The sequence below is a fragment of the Protopterus annectens genome, chromosome 10.part0 (genome assembly GCF_019279795.1).
Source record: "Protopterus annectens isolate FY-2018-M chromosome 10.part0, PAN1.0, whole genome shotgun sequence".
NCBI lineage: Eukaryota > Metazoa > Chordata > Ceratodontiformes > Protopteridae > Protopterus > Protopterus annectens.
In genome coordinates, this window is record NC_056744.1 from 259,881,490 (window position 1) to 259,905,594 (window position 24,105).

Sequence of the window (24,105 nt, forward strand, 5' to 3'; positions counted from 1 at the left end):
TGTGTAACAATGCAATCATGTTGTAGAGCTAATTGGATCAAATCAAGCATGTAAAGAAGACATATGTGCGAAGTTTAAAGCTATGTATGGGACAAAATTTTCTTTGTGAGACAGCTGCCTTTTTCTTTGGAATTCAGGAAGAGAAGAATTTTTTGGGAAGGGACATAGGAATGTGAGGGCCAGGTAGGTAGAGTAGGCAAGAGAGCAAGTGCAGACAAACAAGACAGACACAGGGATGTTGCTGGACATAAAATGTTTAGGGACACCATGATTGGGGATAGGTAGGGGACATCGGAGACACATGCCTGTCAAGCTTTTTGGCTTTTGGCTAGGCTTATATAGGCCCTAGGGCCAATAGCCTAGTACCTACCTATGTACCTATGAACCTATAGTGAGAATCTAGTCCTCACCCTCAGAACTGTCATCACTGTCCCCTTTCTTGGATCCCTGTGGGATTGCTTGAGATTGCCCCAGAACTCAATAAACAAATTTCTCCTGCACAGAATATGACCAATGAGTGAACCAGTAAACTATTATTCTGACGTGCACAAGCCTGCCTACACTATTCCTGCATGGGCACCACTGCATAATGCTAATTACCTCATGTGCTGGTGAAAATCATGCAAATTAGCAATTCAGCAAGCAGGCAGGCATCTGTGCAAGAATAGGGTTAGTTGCAGAAATGTATTCTGCTACTAGCCAAATACATTTCTGCAAAAATAAAAACGGAGGCATGAAAGCTCAAAAAAAGCATGTATTATAACCTTTAGACATGCCAAGGGCCAAATATATGGCCATTGGTGTGGAAAAGTGTTTCATTTTTATAAAAATAGATGTTTTTTTTTTTTTTTGGTAGATCTCGGCCATTTAGCCCCAATAGGGCAGCAGTGCGCAAACAGGATTGTGCTGAAAATAAAAAAAATGTGAAAACTCAATTATAAGGGAAATCTGCATTTTGCCATTATAGTCTATGGCATGCAGAATGAAAACAATACTAGGGAATAGTGGTTGTCAAGGGGAAAGTCTATGGGTAGTGCAGTAACTATGGACTAAGAAAGTGGGGTATGCAAATGAGGGGAAATTTACTGAATCACAAATATCTTCTAAGTGCCAAACTGCACCTAACTGTGTAGCTGCTATAGCACAATCATGTACATAGGAGGAGCAACAGACATTAAAAGGGGATGTGTCATATATGATATAAGCACATTAATGGAGCACAGATAAGCTTAGCTAAGCACAGCTAAGCAAGGGATGTGTCTGAGGCTGTATTGACTTATTCCATGAAATGAAGAACGTGTTTGTGTCCAGGGAGGGCCATTTCTTCATGTTTATATTAGCTAAATGTGTATGCATGGCATGCACATGGTCTAAAACAAAAAAAAAAACCCTGGAAATAGCAGGACTGTTTACATTTGGCCACCGGGTTTGAGCAGTGCACCTCAGGGTTTAAAAGGGAAGGAAATGAGAAAAAAAGGAAAATAGCAGAATAAAAGCAATCAAGAACAAATGACATAGCTAGCAGGTGGAATGCATCATAGTCAGCCAATCATACAGGCAGCATCTGCAGCACAACAGTATAAGCTATGGAAACACCTTGCAGTCTGTTTTTTCCATAAACTCTGCACCATTGGTGTACACAGGTGGAGGAATTTTAACTGGAAAAATGTTAGGGGCTGCCATTGCTTTGATCCATCAGTACTAGAGGCTGAGGGTGGTGATGAGGATAATGCTGACAACCACCACAGACTGAGGAGGAAGAGAAGAGTGTTCAGACCCAGGGTAACCTACCAGGGGCTACATGATCTGGAGATAGTAGAGTGCTACAGGGTGGACAGAGACATACTTCACCAAATCACTGAGCTGTGCCAGCCTCAACTCAGATCTAGAGCCAAAAGAGGGAAACCCACCCAAGTGGATACCAAGGTATATGTAGCCTTAAGAATTCTAGCTATAGGTACTTTCCAAATACCTACTGGGGACATCAAGGGGGTCTCACAGGCATCTGCATCCAGGGTAGTCCACCAGTTCCTGGATGCCATGCTACCACATGCCAGTGAGCACATTTACTTCCCCAACACCCATGAGAAGAGGACCAGCAATATGCATCTCTTCCACCATGTAGCAGAATACTCAAAGGTACTGGGTGCGATAGACTGCACACACATCCATGTCAAAGCACCACCCGGTGAACAGGGTAAGGTCAACATAAACCACAAGGGATTCTCCTACATCAACTGCCAGGTTGTGTCCAATGCCCAGGGCATTATCATGAATGTGCGTGCTGGCAGCCAGGAAGCTATTAGACTCCCACATCTGGCATTCATCACAGCTGTACCAGGCATTTGCCAGTGAGGGCATCCTATATGGCCATCTGGTGGGGATGTTGGCTATGCACTGGAGCCGTGGATGATGACACACATCAGAAATCCACACACACCCAGACAAGAATGCCATAATGAGGCACATGCACAGACTAGGATCATTATAGAGTGCGTTTGGGATGCTCAAGTCACAGTTCCGCTGCCTTGACATATCTGGTGGACCCTTGCAGTATTCTCCAGCCACATGTGCATACATGTTCATAGTATGTGCCATGCTACACAATATGAGCCTGTGGAAACAGCTGCAGCAGGAACAGCACAGGGAAGGGCCACACAGCCCAAAACCATTGCCAAGGTCCCCACAGGTACAGAGGGACTCAGAGGAGGAGGCCCTTGAGCTTTCTCCTGTAGGCAGACGGAGGCATGCCCAGTATGCTCAGGCCTTGACAACGAGGCAACACATAGCACACACACTGACACTGTAGGGATCCCAGGGACTGACACCTCTCTCTGACTCACACACACAGTAAAATGGATGACACACACATCACATTACCTGTAACTTACCATGTATAGGCAGTGTACTGTGTGCATCCAACAGAGGCAGCACTCAAGCACTGTCCTCACAACTGCTGCAGGCACAAGATAAGTCAGTCTTCTTAACAATAGATTAATGGATTAGTATGTTTTGCTAGCATATCTATGATAATGCTGCATGCATGCAAGGGAATGGGGTGGCCTACTGGGATAGCAGCACACAACTGACAGCTATGTGGGATGCAAGGAAATATCTGGCCAAAACTGGTCTCCACACACTATGTAGTGGTACCCAAGGTGGCAGATCCCGCTGCAGTATATGTGTGGGGACAATTAACTTGGGGTCATAGGTCACAGGAATGGATGTCAGTGTGAGGGTCCCATACCTACCCCTCACAGCCACACAGCAAGTCAGCTGTAGAAAACCAGAGAGAAATGTCTGGTAAAGGCACCCAAATGGTGGCAATGTTGAATTGCCCCCTACAGACTCGCACAGTGATAGCACACAAGACACACAGTTGCAGTAGGGCTGTGAATGGTAAGACGTCTGAAATTTAAATGTATGCCATTACAATCTCACCTTTATTCTTTATTGATATGCCTCTAGTCCCCAAGACAGGACACAATACTATGGTAAATGGAACCAAAATGTAAAGCAAATATCAGCATAGTCTGTGCAAATGTGTACATTTGACAGGTGTCTCCCCCCCCATATACCCACAGAAATGCAGTAACATGTATGTTTTCAGGGAAATAGCAGCGTAGCACACATTGTCAGGGCTGTACCAATACACATGAAATGATGTTGCCTGTCCACATTATTCAGGGGTCAATCAGCTATGTGTGTATGTGGTTAATACTGTCAGCATCTGGCCAGCAAGTTCTCCTGGCAGTCATCTTGTAGTGCTGTAAGTACAGTGTTGTCTTTGACAGGGCCATGTGCAGATAACTGCAGAGCCAACTGTTATGCATGTCAATGACAACCACTGCTCTTCCACTGACATACCTGGAAATCACAGTGCTATGTGGAATATACTACACATATAATGAACATCTTGAAGGATGTGTAGCTGAGGTGATAAGGCTTTTGTGAATATACATACTTTTTAGTACTGTTGCCAGTGTTTTTTATCAATAATCCTCTTTTCTGGGTCTATATCAGGCCATCAAAATGGGTGATGATTGAACACCAGATGTTCAAACTGTGAAGTTCAAACAGTGATTATCCCAAAGCCGCGGAAGACCAAATTCTTTACCAGGGAAAGAATTTGGTGGGCCATTTCTGTGGCTTATTATCAGGACTGTGGTGGGAAGTTACGGGTCGGGTTCAAGTAAGTGTGCAATTGTGTGGACGTTAGGGTTAGGGCATGGGTTAAGTGAGTTAGGGTTAGGGCGCAGGTGAGGTGGGAGTGCGATAGTGACAGACTTTAGAGTTAGCACGGGATAGGTGAGTTAGGGTTAGGGCGTGGGTCAGGTGAGTGTGCAACAGTGATGGACCTTAGAGTTAGGGTTTGGGTTAAGGTAAGTGGATAGATAGTAGTGTATGTACACTTTAGTGTAGGGTTAGATGTAGGATTTTAAGTGTTTGTGTGTGGATTGGTGTTTTTTTTTTTGGTGTGCTTGTGTTGTGTGTGTGTTTCTTGGAACAGCAATTTTTTTTCCCTGGAAAAAAATTGCTATTCTAAGACTTTGATGTTTTTGTACTTCGTGGTTAGAAGTTCGAACATATGGTGTTTGAACTTCAGCCATTTCGGTAAACTGATATAGACCCTTTTTTCTTATGTTTCCTTTTAGATATAATGGACACGTCTGCACAGTAGAATGCACTCTGTACCCACACCCATAACTCACAACCTCTGACAGCAAGATGTCTAGACAAGGGCAGAACTAAAAGTGGAACCAAGGCACAATGAAAGGCATGTGTTGTAAATATTGTCCTTACATACTGAGAAAGTTTGTAAGGTGAGGGGTTTGCAGTAGCGGGAATTGTCTGAAGGTTCATAGGTTCATGGGTGTGTACTAGGCTAATGGCCCTGGGGCCTTTACAAGCCTAGTCCACAGGATTACCCTGGTATTGTGCCACCTGATCTTAGTTCCCAGTGCCTCTGTCGAGTAAAGACACTGGAGTGATCCCTGTGGTGAATTTTCTAATTCCAATCTACTCATCAAGATTTCTATTGAAGAGGGCCAGTGAGGTGCTCTGCTTGACATGTATGAGTAGTCTATTCTATAGCATGGGCAGTCTCTGGGTTATGACCCTGTTCCTCCAGCATGTTCTGTTGATTGTGGTAATGAGGGTGAGGTCTCTGGAGCATGTGGTGTGGAGGGATTGGGATTTCTTTAGATATAGCATTTCTAACAGAGCTGGGTCAGACATGGCTTTGTAATTCAAGCAGAGATTGTCTCTAAGTAGGAGATATGAGACAGAGAATAGTTGGAGTTTTTTTAGTCTGCACATACAGGGCAAATATTTAAGGCCTAGGATACTCTTTGTGAGGTACCTTTGTGGCCTCTCCAGTTGTTGCAGATGTTTAGTGAGGTACATGCCAAATGGGGCATTGTACTCAATGACTGGCCTAATGAGTGAAGAGTAGAGGGAGACAATGACCTCTTTTTTCCTGGATGCAAAACCCATAGTAATGAGATGTACCACATAGTTTCTGACCACAGTGTCCATGGGATGGTCAAAAGAGAGGTTGCTGCCAACCTGTGTTTCCAGATCTCTTATAACGCCTTCTGTGTTCAGTGGACTACCATCAATGTGGTAATTCATGGGAACTGGGTTTTTCCCAAAGGGAATGATTACACATTTTTTGGCATTGCACTTAAGGCCATGGTTCTGGCACCAGTTGTTGGTCTCAGTGAGGCCTTTCTCTAGAATATCAACATCACTCGGGGAGTTAATAACAGTTCCCAACTTGCAATTGTCTGTGAACTTTGTCAGCCAGAGTCCCTTCATGTTGACCTGGACTTCAGAGAAGTAGATACCAAACAGGAAAGGACCCAGGACCAAACCATGTGGGACTCTACTTGTGACTGGTTGGCGGTCTGACTTGGAGTCAGCTACTTTCACACTGTAGGTTCTACCTGTGAGCCAGTTTTCAACCCACATAGTAATACATGTGTTGATGCCTAGCTTAGTGAGTTTTTCTATGATTCCTGAGTGGAGAATGGTATCAAAGGCCTTGGCCAGATGAAGGTCGGCTGTATGAACCACCTTGCCTTCTTCCACAGCTCTGGTGACTGACTCAAAGAAGTTGACCAAGTTGAGTAGGCATGATCTACCCTTCACAAAACCAAACTGTGTGGGATCCAGAGTATAGAGATTCCCTATATCCTTGTTTATTAGGTCCATGATGATGCATGCGTTCCATAGCTTTGCATATCAGACTTGTCAGGCTAACGGGGAAATAGTTCCCAGGGTCTGTAGTCGCTCATCCATTGTGGAGAGAGATGACTGTAGCAGTGTGCCATTTGGTAGGGGCAAAGCCTGAGATGAGGCTGTGATTGAACAGGGCACAAAGGTGAGGTGCCAGTTCACTCTGTAGTTCATGTAGAACACAGCCAAGGATATTGTCAGATCCGATAGAAGCTGTATTCTTGGCCATGGACAGTGTTCTTTTAACCTGTGCAGTAGTAATACTGGGTGCCTGGCAATCTGCTGGTATTATGACTGATCCCTTGGGGGGGTAAATTTGGTACTGAATCTGCCGGCCAGTATATTGGCAATATCTGTTGGCTTGGTATAGGAGGTACCATTGAGCAGTAGCTAAAAGCAAATCTGGTTATTGCCATGGAGATTCTTTACATAAAATTAAAAGGCTTCATAGTTTTCTTTACTATCTGCTGCAATTCTGTTTTCATAGCTAGCTATAGAGGATTTAATGAAGGATCTCAACTTTTTGTTGAGGATGATAAGGGAGTTTTTCTGGTCTTGGGACTTCACCTTATTCCGCATCAGTTTCCTCCTTCTGTTGTAGAGTTGTTTATGGCAGGGGACCACCAGATTGGCTTCCTTTTTTTGGAGGAGAGCATCTTGGTTCTGTTGGGTGTGGTGAGATCTATGCAATGCATTTGTGTACGTGTTAGTACAGTGCATTGGTATATTATTTGGCGGTCATGCAACTGATCTCCATTTGCATGGGTGCCATGAAGTTAGCCACTTCTGTTTTTAGGAGCCCAAAATTAGCTTTGTAGAAGTTTTTCATGGTGGTTATCTTTGCAGGGGATGGAAGGGATGTGAATTTCCAAGGTGATTAATTTGTGGTCAGATCTAAACAGGGAGGAGTTGACTACTGGTGTAGAGCAATGGTTGCCCATGTTAGTAATGACCAGGCCAAGGATGTTGCTACCTCTAGTGGGGATAAGAACGAGCTGATCCAGGGCATTGGAATTAATGAATTTCAGGAAATGTTGGGCAAGTGTATTGGTACATGAGTAGTTTTTCCAGTTATTGGAGGGGTAGTTGAAGTCACCCAGTACGAGAGTGTTAGGTTGGACCCTAATATTCTCCAGGGTACTTAGAAACATGGAGCGGGTGTCTTGGGATATGGTTGGGGACATATAGCAAGTTATGACCTGAATTGCTGTCTTACCCAATGCTAGCTGCACCTGAGGTATTTAAAATGAGTTATGTTGGGCTACTAGTCTACAGGTGTGTGCATCCTTTATGAATATGGATACACCACAGCCTTTGGAGCTTCAGTCCAAATTCAGGTGCCAAAAGGTGTGGAATGAGTTATAGCCTGGTAGTGCAGGGGTGCGTTCTGCTGCCTTGAACCAGGTCTCTGTTATGGCACAAATGTCGATGTTCTCCATTTTAAGGAGTGCTTCGAGTGAGTGCATTTTGAGATTTAGACTTCTAGCATTGAGCAGCATGACCCTCAGATTGCATTTGTTTGTAACTGTTATGGTGGCAATTATGTCTTTGGACCACCACCTAAAAAAGGCACTATAGGGGTGGCAAGAGCCTTAGCAAGTATCTGGAAGCCCAGAGTTGACAGATACAGGCCATCTCTGGAAAAGCATTAAGGCCTGTCAATCATGTCATCCCAAGCAGACAGATACTAGATCCCTTTAGAATGACACCAGAAACTTAGCCTATTGTTGAAATTAATACTTTTCTGCTTGTACTGTGGTATCATTCTGGGTGATGGTAGAATGCTGCTCAGAGCTAGGGTCATACCCGCCTGGGCTACATAATCCAAGAGCTCCTCCATGTCTCTTTTCATGTAGTCCAGGAAGGTTCATCTCAGGTCATTCACACCCACATGTACAATGACAGAGTCATATTTGTACCTGTTGAGGGACCTGAGTGCATGCATTATGTGGCAGATCCTGGTGCCTGACAGGCAGATGACTGTTACTTTCTCCTTATTCAACCTAGTGAGTGGGGCATCAGGGTGCCTCACTATCGAATCACCTATGGCTAGTGTGCTGGGCATGCTGTTTTGCCTTAGGGGCATTGGTTGAGAGGCATGCTGTTTAGGAGAGTTACGTGTCACATGATTACTGTTGTGTTGTGGTGGTTGAGTGCATTTCTGCCTTGGAGGTCTCTACTGTTTGGGTAGATTTTTATTGAGAGCCTCCACAAAGGTGTGCATGTGGTTTGTGTTTTTATGTGAAGGCAGTGCTGGTGTGTGTTCTGGAAGGCTATGTGTTCCATATGGTGTGGTGCAAGTGTTGACCTTCTCCTCTTGACCAGCTATTCCGGTCTTGGCTGGAGAGTGCATGGCTTCTAATTTGGATATATAAGTGCATCTCTCGCAAGTCTGAGTTTTGGGAGATAAGAGGAGTGGGTTGTCAGTGCACATGAGGCAGTTGCTACATTGCCTCAGGATGCCCAAGTTTACCAGGTTAATAGGAGAATGCATAGGCAACTGAACTTTAGACATGCCTGGAGTGGTGGGCATTAATAATAAGTACTGGAGCTGCTTCCTTGTAGAACGTTTAGTGCTGGTAGCACTTTTGTGTGCTACAATAATTGCTACAAGAAGTCTGGCAAAGTGCTAGACTAATAAGCTAGTAAAAGTGCAGGAGAGGAGAGAACTAGTAGTTCTAAGGGAAAAATTGAAGAGCAGACATTGACACTGCTCAGAATCTTACAAACAGTCCTCGATACAGCAAATCTGTATCTGGACTAGACTAGTTACTGGGAAGGTGGGAAACAAGTGTAAACATGGCCTTTTAAACTATAAAGTTGAAAGAGATGGAAAAATTGCCCAAACAGCCAATATACTACAATGTGTGGGCCAAAAACCTCTCATCTTGTGGTAGCTAGAGTACCTAGTGCTTACCACACCTTCTGATAATCTAGAAGAATTCCCTCCAGCACAGAAAGACTTGGGGTCTCAGAAGCTTACAAACAGTCCTGGATACATCAAATCTCTATCTGGACTAGACTAGTTACAGGAAAGGCAGGAAACAAGCTTAGAAACAAGTTTGAAACTGTTATGTATGTCATTATTTTGTAACATCACTGTTTAATTATATGTAACTAACTTGTCATAAAAACACACAAGGTTATGTAGGCAGGATGAAACCTCTAGCCAAATACCTGGACAACCTGCCAAAAAATGAACAGGTGAGAGGTATGGCCACACAAGGATATGACATCTCAGGTTATAAAGATACCACACATGCAGAAGATCCCCAGCCAGTATATAATCAGGTTGCTGGACTCTTTACACAGAGCACCATCACTCAACTGGTTGTAGTCACACCTCACAAATGTCCTTGTTGAGCGAAAATGTACATGGCTGCCCTCACAATATTGGTCTATGCATCATACAGCTAGTATTCCTCTGGCAAAGCACTGTGATGATCTGAGGATATCTGGCACTAGGTAATGACACAATACTTTGCAGTGTCAGACTACAGATATGTCAGAAAATGTCTGCTAAACAAACCCAATACCCTGAGGAAAGTCCTGTGTACTCCTGAGAGGTATGGTTGTAGCACACAAAACCATGGACTGGAATACACCTACCTCTGGAATGGAGTCCAACTCTAACTATAGAAAGCCACACAGGGCATGTTCCTACACTTACAGAATCACAGGACATGTTTGAACACACATCAGAATATATGTCTGTGTTGTGTGTGTGTGTGTGTGTGTGTGTGGGTGTGTGTGTGTGTGTGTGTGTATATATATATATATATATATGTCTGTGTTTACAGACTGCTATGTACACCTTAACTCTCCCCAAACACACATCAGACAGGATTATCCTCAGCTAGTTGTAGGTGGCCCATATGTGATATATCTGCATTTGATGCATGAGATACATACACACATATATATGGGCAACATATAACAACATATGTCAGGCATACACACACATAGATGTGGGGAAGTGAGAGACAGTGATAGAGAAAGAGAAACACAGGGGGATACAGACAGAATGAGTCACATACATGGATACCCTGAATGGCATAAAGTGATGTCCTGCTGTTGACAGTGGCATACCAGTTGTAAACAGTTGCATGTGCCAGCTTAAAAGGTAAGCCCCATTGTGTAATAGTACTGAGGTTGGGTATATAATATCACATCACCTGCGTGTGTGTGTGTGTGTGTGTGTGTGTGTGTGTGTGTCTGTGTGTGTGTGTGTCCATAGGTCTAAGTGCTAGGAGACTGTTCACACTCAAGTGCACTTCACATTGCCCTACCTCACAAGATCTGCTGCTGACATTCACCTTAGAAGTACCATTGGACACCTATCACCTCTATAAGCTCTGTAGCACATGTGATAACTGCATAACACTATAGTACAAATAACTAGATAGGTAGAGGTGCTAATCTTAATACTGGTAAGTGTATGTGTATGTGTTTGTGTGTGTGACAATTCTGTGTGTGAGAGTGAGAGAGTGTGTGTTTGTTTCTTTGTAGGTGAAGCAGGTTTTGGTCTTTCCCACCCACAACACTTCCCAGTGCCCTACCTTATCAGTCCTGCTGATGCCATCCCCTTATCAGCAGCTTTGGCTAATTGTCAGCCCAGTAAACTCCGTAGTGTGTGCGATAACTGTGTAACAGTATAGTACAAATCACTAGATAGGCAAGTGTTCTACTCTCAGAGCTGGCAAGTGTGTGTGTGTGTGTGTGTGTGTGTGTGTGTGTGTGTGTGTGTGTGTGTGTGTGTGTGTGTGTATGTTTGTAAGAAACAGTATTTTGATAAGTTTCCCACCCAGTGCCCACTTTATCTGTCCTGCTAATGTCTTTCCCCTTATCAGTGCCTTTGGCCAGTTGTCAGCCCAGTAAGCTTCGTACTGTGTGTGATAACTGTGTAACACTACAGAACAAATCATGAGATAGACAGGGGCTCTACTTTCAGATCTGGCATGTTTGTGTGTGTGTGTGTGTGTGTGTGTGTGTGTGTGTGTGTGTGTGTGTGTGCAAGTGTGTATTTGTAAGAAGAAGTATTTTGATAAGTTTCTCACCTAGTACCCCACTTTATCAGTCCTGCTGATGTCATTCCCCTTATCAGTGCCTTTGGCCAGCTATCAGCCCAAAAAGATCCGTAGCATGTGCGATAACTGTGTAACACTATAGTACAAATCTCTAGATAGGCAGGGGTTCTTCTCTCAGATCTGACAAATTTGTGTGTGGGTGTAAAAGTGTGTGTGTAATTGTGTATGTTTGCAAGAAGAAGCATTTTGGTAAGTTTCCCACCCAGTTCCCCAATTTATCAGTCCTGCTGATGTCTTTCCCCTTATCAGCACCTTTGGCCAGCTGTCAACCCAGTAAGCTCTGTAGCAAGTGTGATAACTGTGTAACACTGTGTGTGTGTGTGTGTGTGTGTGTGTGTGTGTGTGTGTGTGTGTGTGTGTGTGTGTGTGTGTGTGTGTGTGTGTGTGTGTGTGTGTGTGTGTGTGTGTGTGTGTGTGTGAGTTGAATTCATATAAGCTCTGTGGTAGACATAACTAGATAGGTAGGGGTTCTAGAATCAATACTGGCAAATGTGTGTGCGTTTTTGGGTTGACAATCACATCATGTGTGGATTATACCATTTTGAGTTGTGTAACACCCTATACACTTCCCATCACCCTACTTTACAAGGCCTGCTCATGTCATTCACCTTAGAAGTACCTTGGGACAAGGTGACTTCATACAAGCTCTGTGGTGCATCTGATAACTGTGTAACACTATATTAGACATAACTAGATAGGGAGGTGTTCTAACCTCAATACTGACAACTGTGTGTATGTGTTTGGGTTGAGAATCATATCATGTGTGGGTTATACCATTTTGAGTTATGTACCAACCTGTATACTTCCCATAACCCTACTTTACAAGGCCTGCTGATGTCATTCACCTTAGAAGTACCTCTGGAGAAGGTGAATTCATATAAGCTCCATGGCATGTCTGATAAGTGTGTAACACTATAGTAGACATAACTAGTCAGGTAGTGGTTCAATTCTCAATACTGGCAACTGTGTTTGGGTGCGAATCATATCCTGGGTGGATTATACCATTTTGATGTGTGTACCATCCGTGCTTGTTTACCACCTCCTTATGGCATTACTTTATATAGCGTGTTAATGGCATCTGCCTCACATGCAGCACGTTAAACCATTGTACAGGCCAGTCCAGTCATCTGTACAGATGTTTACAGAATATCTGGATGTTCACAACCCATATGTGGTCTCTGTCCCCTAACATTGGCCAGGTATGTGATATTGTTGCCAAATAGGTCACAGTTACTGTACTGACACAAATGCCAGCATCAGATATTATACCGGACTGAAACATCATGCTGATACAATGTCTTTTACCCTATCACTTGTACAGGCTTGTAGGAGCAATAGATGACTCCAGCTGCTATATCTGGTGGGTTACCTCACCATCCATGAAGGCATTCACAACATTAAGTCTTCTAAGAAGTAGTGGGTTATGTCCCATGCATATAATCTATCTGGGGCATGTCATACGTATGTAGCACTATAGTACATTAAAGTGGATGTGTAGGTTTATGAATCTGTCCATTTCCAACTGTGTTTGTGTTACTGTATGCACATCCCTTTTGTCATTCTTTACTGTGTTTATGCAAAGGATATACCATTTTCTCTTCCTGTTCTACCCTGTGAACTCAGGAATACATACCACAAACTTGTTATACACAGTATCATGCATGCCCTCACCAACTGCATCAGGGTTGAGTGTATGGGAAAGAAATGGCTGGGCAACAGGTGCTGACATGTGAATCTGTCACAGTCAATCTAATAGCTAAGCTGTTGAGGGACCTACTGACAGTACTCCACTAACCTATTCCATATGTATGAGCCTGTGGTACTACACAAAACTGAGGTGACATGTCTGAAGGCTACCTGTCTGTGACAAGGGGTATGTTCACCAGGTCACACTGTCTGACAACAGTGTCCATCACACACTGTTGCATGCATACACACCTGGTAAACATACATATAAAACTGTACCTTGGGTATGAAATGGTCAGTATATTTCCACTCTGCCATACTCTGCATTGGTAATGTCTGCAGGGCCACAGCCTGCAGACACACAGACACCTGGAACATAAACAGAATACAGCATGGCAGGCTACATTCAGTCAGTGGCACTAACAACAATAGTGCATCATGGCTAATAAGGTACATACACCTTTATGTGTACCCATAACAAATGCAAGCAGAAAGCACCTTATACAGTATTACATAGCTACACTGTACTGTATTCACCCTGTGCATCAGACCCATATTAGCCTGTATATGCATCAATGGTATGGATGACAGGGATGTGGCACAGGTATCATCATATACACAGGGTGTGGTGTGGGTTTGCCAGAGGCCTAGGCTGGGCCACATGGTTGGCATCCCATATGTGTGTGTTTGGAGGGTATCCTATAGATGGGCCGTGCAGAGGTATTTACTGTGTGTGTCTGGAGGTGACCTGCCTGTGATACAGATGTGTGTGTGTTTATGCATGCACATAGGCACATCACATGGTTGCCATACACAGGGGTATGTTAGACAGCTGTGGTCCGTACATGGCAGGGTTTCCACTTCACCGTCTCCAGCCATGGACAAACAAACTGGTCCTGACAAGGGTCTAACTGGCACCACCAGGACCAAGTCCAGATGCAAGACTGCTTCCTGATGGTGACTGCTTTCTGCTGTATCCATATCCCTGACAGGACCGGCCAGGACAACATACCCATGGCCTGCTCCATTGTGATGTGGACAGCAACTTCCCTTCAGTAGTGCTGGTGTCACTACCACCTTGGGAGTGTGAAGATGCACGGCCCCGTAGACTCTCAGCTGATGTTGGTGTTGAACTACATACATGTGGCTGATGCCCAGCTCCCACCCCATGCTCTAGCACAGACATGCCACAGTTGAGGATTGCCAAGGTCTCACCACATCATCTATTCATGACCCCAGTATTTTGGTGTGTGGCCTCAGAAAGGTCACGTATATCGCCACGTACATTAGGAAGAGTTGCATCCACCACCCAGAGTATGTGTCTGGTGTTGCATTCACTACGTGCCTGTGCATCCATGACAGCCCAAAACATACATCTGGTGACACCTGCTGTGGTACTTATGACAGCAGCTTGATGAGCAGCTGTCCTACTGTGAGCACCCCTGTCCATCCACCTGTGTGGGACCTCACCTGCACTGTGGCTATGGACAGTGTCTACACTCACAACAGCCATAGTCACCACACTAGCCTATTCCATGCCACCTCCTGCTACCTGTCCATCATCTGTGGCTGCTGGGGATGGGACATGTGTGGGCATTCTGACTGTATGCAGGGACACTGCAGATGACTGTGGGATGCCAACTGATGGCACAGATTCAGCCTCTGAGAATACCACCTGTGCCTGAATATGGCCATCATCATTGCCAGAGTCTGCAGAGAAACTGACATCAGATACTGAGTGGGATGGACCTCGACCACGATGACCACCTGTGGGGGAAAAGACAACATATTTAAATGAATATGTGCACTATACCATTTGCTGCTACACACACACACACACACACACACACACACACACACACACACACACACACGCATGCATGCACACACATACAGGTGAGGTGGCAGATAGGCATTTCACAGACCTCACAATAGCCAACTGGTGTCATTTACAACACAGTCAAACCACTACATACCCACCCTGTACAGGCTCTCAACACCATGCAGTGCAGGCCTTTCCACTTCCTGTTACAACTGATATACATCTCTGTGATACATGAGTAGTGTTAGTAGATGATGGGCCTTCAAGTAGCACACACTGCACCCATGTACACATAATTGCTGTTCATCTGTATAGCACAGTGGCAACTCCTATGGAACATAGCTCTCAATTGTGCAGAGTGTCACTGAATGTCTACATGTGTGGCTCATATTTCTGGTCTGTTTGTCATAAATCCTGTATTTGTCTGACAAATTGCTGGGATGATATGAGGACCGGTGTCACTATTTAATGACATATTTGGAGTCTTACACTTCAAAACCTGCAGTAAATGTATGTTACAACAGAACTGGTTACACTAACAACCTTCTAAGCTTACACTGGATATTATAAGTGTAGACACCCCTGTTAACATGCCAGGTTTGTCTGATACAGAACATGAGACCACAGAAATCATGAAATAGCATTTCCCACCTTTAAAGTGACCTATAATCTGTGAAATCCAATTGAAGAAGAAACACATCAGTCAGGGGTAACATGCCAACGTTGAAATTCATACAATAGGCTGGCTGCATGACTGTGCACACCCTTAAACTAATACTTTGTTAAAAGACTTTTTGTTTTAATAACAGCAGTCAATCCTGTTGGGAAGGTATTAATCAACATGGCACATCTCGACTTAGCAATATTTGTACAATCTCCCTTGCAGAAGCCCTCTGACACTGTCAGATTGTAAGGGCATCACTTCTGCATAGGCCGCTTCAGGGCACCCCAGAGATTGGATGTATGTTTGGACTGTGGCTGAGCCATTCCAAAACATTGATTGTCTTCTGATGAAGACATTCTTTTGTGGATTTTGATGTATGGTATGGGTCAGTGCTGTTTGAAAAGGTATAAGTTCTCTCCACCCATAACTTTCTAGCTGACACATGATGATTTTATGCCAAAAGGGACTGGTATTTTGAACTGTTCCTAATCTTCTCCACCTTGGCCATAGGCTCACTTCCAGCTTATGAACAGCAACCCCAAAGCAAGACAGTGCAATCACCATGCTTCATCATGCATTGGTGTTCTTTTCATGATGCACAGTGTTGTTCTTGTGCCAAACAAACCTTTTGGTATTGTGGCCAAAAAGTACAACCTTGGTCTCATTACACCGTAACACATTTCCCCACATGCTATTGGGGGACCTGATGTATTTTTCTTGAGAAATTTGCCAGACCTGGATCTTGCTCTGTGTGTGAGAAGGCTTCCATCTTCCAAACCTCCATAGGCCAGACATGTGAAGAATATGGGAGATTGTTGTAACATGTAGTACACAATCAGTACTTGCTAGTGATACCTGCAACTCCTGCAGTATTACTGTAGGTCTCCTTGAAGCCTCCCTGACCAGTTTGGGTCTTGTCTTTTCCACACATTTGCAGGGATGTCCAGTTCTTTGCAATGTCACTGTTGCCCCATATTTCCACCACCATTTGATGACTGTCTTCACTGTGTTCCATGGTATATGCAATGCTGTGGAAATGTATGTGTGTGCCTTTCTCTGGGCTGATACCTTTCATAAATGCGATCCCTTTGTTGCTTTGTAAGCTGTATGCAAACTATGGCTGTTGCTGTAGCAGGCAACTGAGTAAACATAGGATAATCCTGGCAAGACAGCTGGCCATTATTTGCTGTTAATCAGAGTCTCTGTAATTAATGACAGGTGTATACCCAAGAAGATGTAATGCTGTATTAATATCAAAAGCTGCTTCAGCACAGTATTAGCTTCAGACTGTGTACATGTATGCATCTAGCTTCTTGTAAGTTTTATTATGTGCCATAATTGTTCCCCTAACAGATTTCTTTTACAACTGAATTGCACAGGATATAGGTCACATGAAAGGTTGGAAGTGTTCAGAAATGTGTTATTGTTCTTTCATTTTTGTATTTCAAAAATACCTGGCATTCTAACAGGTGTGTGTACACCATTTATATGCACTGTATAACACTAATTTATAAAATATGTCCCTAGGTTTGGGCCTTCGTTGCCCATTTTGTCAGTCTTTGTCCAGATTTCTTGCAATGACAGGTTGTGAGGTATGCTGCAGATAAGTGACATCTCCTGCAAATAGGCCCCTGTGGTGACCACTGTGATGCAATGCAGTTAACCCCACCACAAGTGAACATGCAGATATTGCAAAATAGCTGAGAGTAACAGTTGTGGGTATGGTCACATGCATGATCTTAACATGCCTGGGGTACTGGTGAGCCACAACAGGAAAATCCCATACTAACCAGCTTCAGGATGCTGTACCACATGCAGACCAGAGGTACCTATGTAGTTGTGGGGGAGACGTATTGTCAGCAGACTCATATTTTGCATTGGTACAAGATGAATGCTACGTGTCTGCACAGGTACAGTATAAGCTATGATAGTACACAATGTGCTGTCCCTCATCATAGATGTGCACTTGTGTGCATTACCAAACTCCACCCACAAGTGTAGTTTGAACTGACATATGCATCTGGATACTCTATTGAAAACAATATGACTGCTACATGAATAAACTGATGTGCACTGTGGGCTTACCTGGAAGCTCCTCGCCTATTGCCTTGGTGCCACCCACCTCCATGACTGGTGTTTCATGTGTTGGGTATTGTGTGGGGGCTGCTCCAAGGTTGGCAAGGAGCTCCTCTATTGCCATAGGTGGAGCCTGCGTGTCTGGACACCTACCCGTAGCAGTACAGTCCCTGGCCAGGGCAGCAGCCCTTTGCCAGGTATGACAAATGTCTGACCTGATCATATGTACAGCCATAGTGACCAAAGGTGTTCACTCTGTAGACAAGGTCATCCCACAGGGCAGTCCGCTCTTGCAGATTTTGTCGGTTCCAGTCAAACAGCACCATATGGTGCTGTATTATTGCTTCAGCAATTGCTGCAATCTCCTCTGCAGTGTATGCCGGCTGACGCTGCATGCCACCTGGAAGAAATAAACAGGGAAACACATCACAGGTCCTCAGACATTCTCCAGTTATTTACAGAGCCAGCACATCAATATTGCCTATCATTAGCCGCCACTTACAACCACATCATACACCTGTCATCTATCAGCACAGTATGATCCTGCATTGCACTCCTGGTCCTGATGTGTCATGTCCCCCCCCATTGAAGTCCAGTACATTACATAAACCACCATTCATCATGCATGTTTATGTAGAGGGTGACAGTGGCCATCTTCCTTGCAGATGGGATGTCAATGCTGCTCAAGCTTTGTTTACATACAGGGTGTAATGGAGCTGGAAGAATATTCCTGAGTTCATGTAGGATGCAGACTGGAATGTTCTCATGTCCCATGGAGACTTCCTTTTGTTGACTTTGATTAGGCAGTATGCACCTGCTCCCTGATGATGAGGGGAGTGGTGTGGGTGCTGTGCATATCCACCTACCCTGATGGTGAGCCAGGGGGGTGATGTTTGCCCTAAATCTGTCTGCAGCATGTTCACTCTACCTATGGTGTGTGTGTATGCGGTGTGATTGACCACCATTACAGAGTGGTTTGGGTTGTTGCCTCTGAGATTGCAGACATATGTGAAGATGGACTTGTGATTGCCCTTGGTGGATGTGTCCAATTTGTATTCATAGTTAGCCTTACATTAATCCACCTGTGACCTTATATGCTCATTCTGACAAAGGTTGACTTGCTGTCAAGTTGGTGCCTGCTTCTACTCTGACCTGCATAGCCGATATACTGACCAATTATGTGGTTTGTGTATTTCTGCTGTCCAGCAAAGGGGATTACTCTACTTTGGCGGAGACAGGATTTACAGTAAGTTATTGCTGAGTCCATACAGCTATGTCAGTGGTTATATGGCTGTTTGTAGTAGGCATGGACACAAGGTCATAACACAGTTGGACACCTCTGAAATTTCATCCTGATAATCACGCTTATTCTAGTATCCATGTCATTGTTAGGGCAATGCACCAACTAGTAGCTGTAGAAAACTAACTCTGTTGGATGCCCAGAAACTGAGATTATACACATGTGCAACATGTATAGCTTATTTACCTGACATTGTCATCCCATGTCTGTTGCTATGAGGCAGCCAGGTACACCTACTCATACATAGATGTGCACAGGTAATACCTGATATACATTTCTGTTCTATGTCAGTATGGTACACTGTATTTACACTCTTGCTGCTCAGTCATTCCTGTCAACCTGTTAGAGCAGGACGTCTGGAGGATGCCACACATACATGGGGGGGGGGGGGGGTGATGGGCCAAAATTAGTGAAACTTTTTTAATATTGCTGTAACACACAAGTCATTTGATAGGAAAGTAGCCTTTGCATTCACAGATATACCCTGGAAGATGTCTGATGCTCATATGGCAGGAAGAGAGGAGAAAGGCTAAGTGTATGTTAGTGAGGGTAGAAACTTTTAATATTGACAGTATGACTAGTATGGGGACAGAGCTAGCTGATATCATGGAGAGAAGGAAGACTGATATATTGTGTGTGCAGGAGACCAGATGGAAGGGGCATAAGACTAGGTGTATCAGAGTCGAGTCAAAATAGTTCTATCATAGTGTGTATGGGAGGAGAAATGGTGTAGGGGTTACCTGAAGGAACAGTATGACAAGAGTGTTTTTGGAGGTGAAAATAGTGTCAGATAGAGTGATGTTAATGAAGCTGGAAATTGATAGTGTAATGATGATTGTTGTTAGTGCATATGCTCTGCTAATTGCATGTGTGATGGATGAGACAGAAAACTTTTGGAGTGAGTTGGATGAAGTGGTGATGACTGTACCCAAGGATGAGAGAGTGGTGATTGGAGCAAATTTCAATGGACATGTTGCTGAAGGGAGCAGAGGGGATGCAGAAGTGATAGGTAGGTATGGTGTTAAGCAGAGGAATGCAGAAGGTGAGATGATGGTGGTGTTTGCAATAAGGATGGACATGGCTGTGGTGAATACATATTTTAACAAGACAGAGGAGCATAGGGTGTCATACAAGAATGGAGGAAGATGCACACAGGCAGATTATCTCCTATGCAGGAGGGCCTGTTTTAAGGAGATTGGAGACTGTAAATTGGTGACAGAGAAAAGTGTAGTTAGGCAGCATAGAATGTTGGTCTGTGGGATGATGCTGGTGATCAAGAAGAGGAGGAGGAGTGTAAGGGCAGCACCCAGGATCAAATGGTGGAAATTGAAAAAGGGTGATTATGAGGTTAAGTTCAGGGAAGAGTTAAGACAGGCAGTGGGTTGCAGTGAAGATTTACTGAATATCTGGGTAACTACATCATAGCTAGTAAGGGAGATGACTAGAAAGGTGTTTGGTGTGACATCTGGATAGAGGAAGGAGGACAAGTGGACCTGGTGGTGGAATGAGGAAGTACAGGAGAGTATACAGAGAAAGAGGTTGGTGAAGAAGAAGAAGTGGGATTGTCAGAGAGATGAAGAAAGTAGACAGGAGTATAAGGAGATGAGGTGCATGGCAAAGAGAGAGGTGGCAAAGGCTAAGGATGAGGTGTATGAAGGGTTGTATGAAAGGTTGGACACTAAGGATGGAGAATAGGACCTGTGCTGATTGGCTAGACAGAGGGACCGAGCTAGGAAGGATGTGCAGCACATAAGGGTGATAAAGGATAATGAGGGAAATGTACTCACAAGCAAAGAGAGTTTGTTGAGCAGATGGAAAGAGTACTTGAGGGGCTGTTGAATGAAGAGAATGAGAGAAAGAAAAGGTTGGATGATGTGGGTATGGTGAATCAGGAAGTGCAACAGATAAGTCAGGAGAAAGTAAGGATAACTGTGAAGTGGATTAAGAATGGAAAGGCTGTTGGTCCAGATGACATACCTGTGGAAACATGGAGGTGTTTAGGAGAAATGGCAGTGGAGTTTTTAACCACATTCTTTAAGGTAATCTTGGAAAGTGAGAGGATGCGTGAGGGGTGTAGAAAATATGTTTGGGTACCGATTATAAGAACAAGGGTGATGTGTAGAGCTGTAGTAACTACAGAGGTATAACACTGAACAGTCACAGCATGAAGTTATGGGAAAGAGTAGTGGAAGTTAGGTTAAGAAGGAAGGTGAGGATTTGTGATCAGCAGTATGGTTTCTTGCGAGGAAAGAGCAGTACAGATGCAATGTTTGCTCTGAGAGTGTTGATGGAGAAGTATGGAGAATGTTGGAAGGTGTTGTGTTGTGTCTTTGTGGACTTAGATAAAGCATATGACAGGGTGCCTAGAGAGGAGTTGTGGTATTGTATGAGGAAGTCAGGAGTGGTGGAGGAATCTGTAAGAGTGCTAGAGGATATGTACAAGGGTAGTGTGACAGTGGTGAGTTCTGCGGTGGGAGTGACAGGTGCATTTACGGTGGAGGTGGGATTACATCAGGGTTCAGACCTGAGCCCTTTTTTATTTGCAGTGATGATGGACAGGTTGACAGACAAGATCAGACAGGAGTCCCTGTTGACTGTAATGTTTGCAGATGACATTGTGATCTGTAGTGAGAGTAGGGAGCAGGTTGAGGATACCTGGAGAGTTGGAAATATGCTCTAGAGAGGGGAGGAATGATGGTCAGCAGGACTAAGACAGAATATATGTGTGTGAACTGGAGGGAGGATAGAGGAATGGTGAGGATGTAGGGAGTAGAGTCTGCAAAGGTGGATGAGTTCAATAGTTGGGATCAACCGTTCAGAGTAATGATGAGTGTAGGGTAGAGGTGAAGGAGAGAGCATAGGCAGGATGGAGAGGGTGGAGAAGAGTGTCATGAGTGATTTGTGACAGATGAGTACCATTAAGAGTGAGAAGGAAGATCTACAAGATGCTAGTGAGACCAGCTATGTTATATGGGCTGGGGATAGTGGCATTGACAAAAAGGCAAGAGTCAGAGCTGGATGTGGCAAAGTTAAAGATGTTAAGATTTGCACTGCGTGTGATGATGGTAGACAGGATTAGGGATATGTATGTTAGCGGGTCTGCCCAGGTCGGATGGTTTGGAGACAAAGCCATAGAGTAGCTGGATTATGTTGGTTTGGATATGTGCTGAGGAGGGACGCTGGGTATATTGTGAAAAAGATGGTATGGATGAAGCTGCCAGGTAAGAGGAAAAGAGGAAGGCCTAAGATAAGGTGTATGGATGTCGTGTTAGAGGACATGCAGGTGGTTGGTGTGACAGAGCAAGATGCAGACGACAGGAGAAAATGGAGACCTATGATCCGCTGTGGCGACCCCTAACAGGGACAGCCAAAAGAAAGAGAAAGAGATGTTGTAATGTCAATCTTCACAGGTTGCCAATGATTTTCCAGACATAACACAATTCTATGAGTAAATGACTACAGATATGAGGCACACATATGGTCAGTGTACATAACACTGAACAGTTAAATGGTATGAGCTCAGTATATCACATGCAGTTCAACACACACATCTGCAACAGTATGTCACTATGCAAATACCCTGTATAGGTCTCTCATATTTCTGAAACAAACATGTATGTCAAAGTTGTATTCACAATTAACATACAGATATCTGCAATATCCCAGCAGCTGGCCTAACAGTGTCATAGTCAGTATTGCTCAACACATACTCCAGTAGTAATCATATGTGAGCCATCCTTTCCTGGGGTGACTCAAGGGCCTGAGCTGTGATCTATGTCACTGCAGACAGACCCAGTTGCTATGGCCATAGGTTCTGATCAGCAATATATCAGTACAGCAAGTCTTGTTGAGACATATTTGTTGAACTTCCTATTTCTCATTATTACATACCCTCTACTGCATTCCTTTACATGCTTACTTGTTTGACATACCTTTTTTTCCAAGTATGGTTGGTTTTATTCCAATATGTGTTGCTTGGTTTCTTTGTCTGTCTGTCTGTCTGCCTGTCTCTCTCTCTCTCTCTCTCCCAGATGTAGGCTATACATCTGTTTTCCATAGGCAGCAGCTTGCCTTTTGTAGGTAATGCTCATGAACAGCTGATGGCCTGTGCACCAGTTGGTGTCCCCCACACAGAAATCACCAGAAGCTGACCCTTGGACATGCCTGATTTGGTGCTTTTTTTTTTTTTTTTGCAAAGTACAAGAGCTGTTTTCCCTTACTTTAGCAAGGTACTTTGCAATTATAGGCTGTTTAGTGCCTCCAATTAATTTCTACTTATTAACACAGACAGTTGCATGCTTGTATCAGTTTAAGACTTCCTAGTGCTTTCTAGCAGGTTTTAAAGCAAGTGCTAGACACAGGGCTGCTTAATGGTAAAATGAAATAAATTGGTTTATCCTTAACAATGCAGTGTGCACTAGAGGAGTTAGATGTGAAAGTAGGTAACACGCTTTACCTGTCTAAAAAGTTAAGTTTTAGTGGAGAGTCACTATTTTTAAAACAGCAAGATATATTGAAAGGGGGTGGTCACTTTTGTATTCTGGTACTATGAATACAGTAGGATGGCCAATAAATTTAAATAGTTGAAGGGGAGTGATTTTGTGCTTACTCATACAAGCCAGTAAAACCAGAGAGGAAATGAGATATATGGCCAAATTAACATAAGGGGAAGGCAACAAGAAAGAGAGCGGTGTTTAAGAACACTACAGCAACCGAGTGGGAGGGTGGGGGAAAAAATTTCTGCCTGACTCTCAAGAGACAAAGCTGTGGTCTCTTTTCAAGTTTTAATATGCAGTTAAAAGCAGAATACAAGTAAAGCACACGATAAATAAAACAAGTCACAGTATACAAAATAGAAAAAGGCAATAAAGTATTACAACAAATAAAAAGCAGATAAATAGTGGCATATTAGAGTAATTATTTAATTCTAATTATGTCAGATCCTATTAGAAAGTGCCATACAGCACTTTCTGAGTGCAGGGTGCATGTTCAATGTCTGTGCACTACTTGAACACACCCCCCTGCACTCATTCATGGTTCGTGTTCATATAGGTTGCTTAGCAGCACGCCTTAAGGTTGTAGTGAGACAAGAAAAGAAAACAGATGATTAGAACCATTTAGGTCACATAAATTCTTTATTGCAGTAAATGTACTTTTATTATTATGTTATCTATACAGCATTCCAAATCCAAAATAAGATTGTGAATTGTTACAAGTAATCCTTGCAATA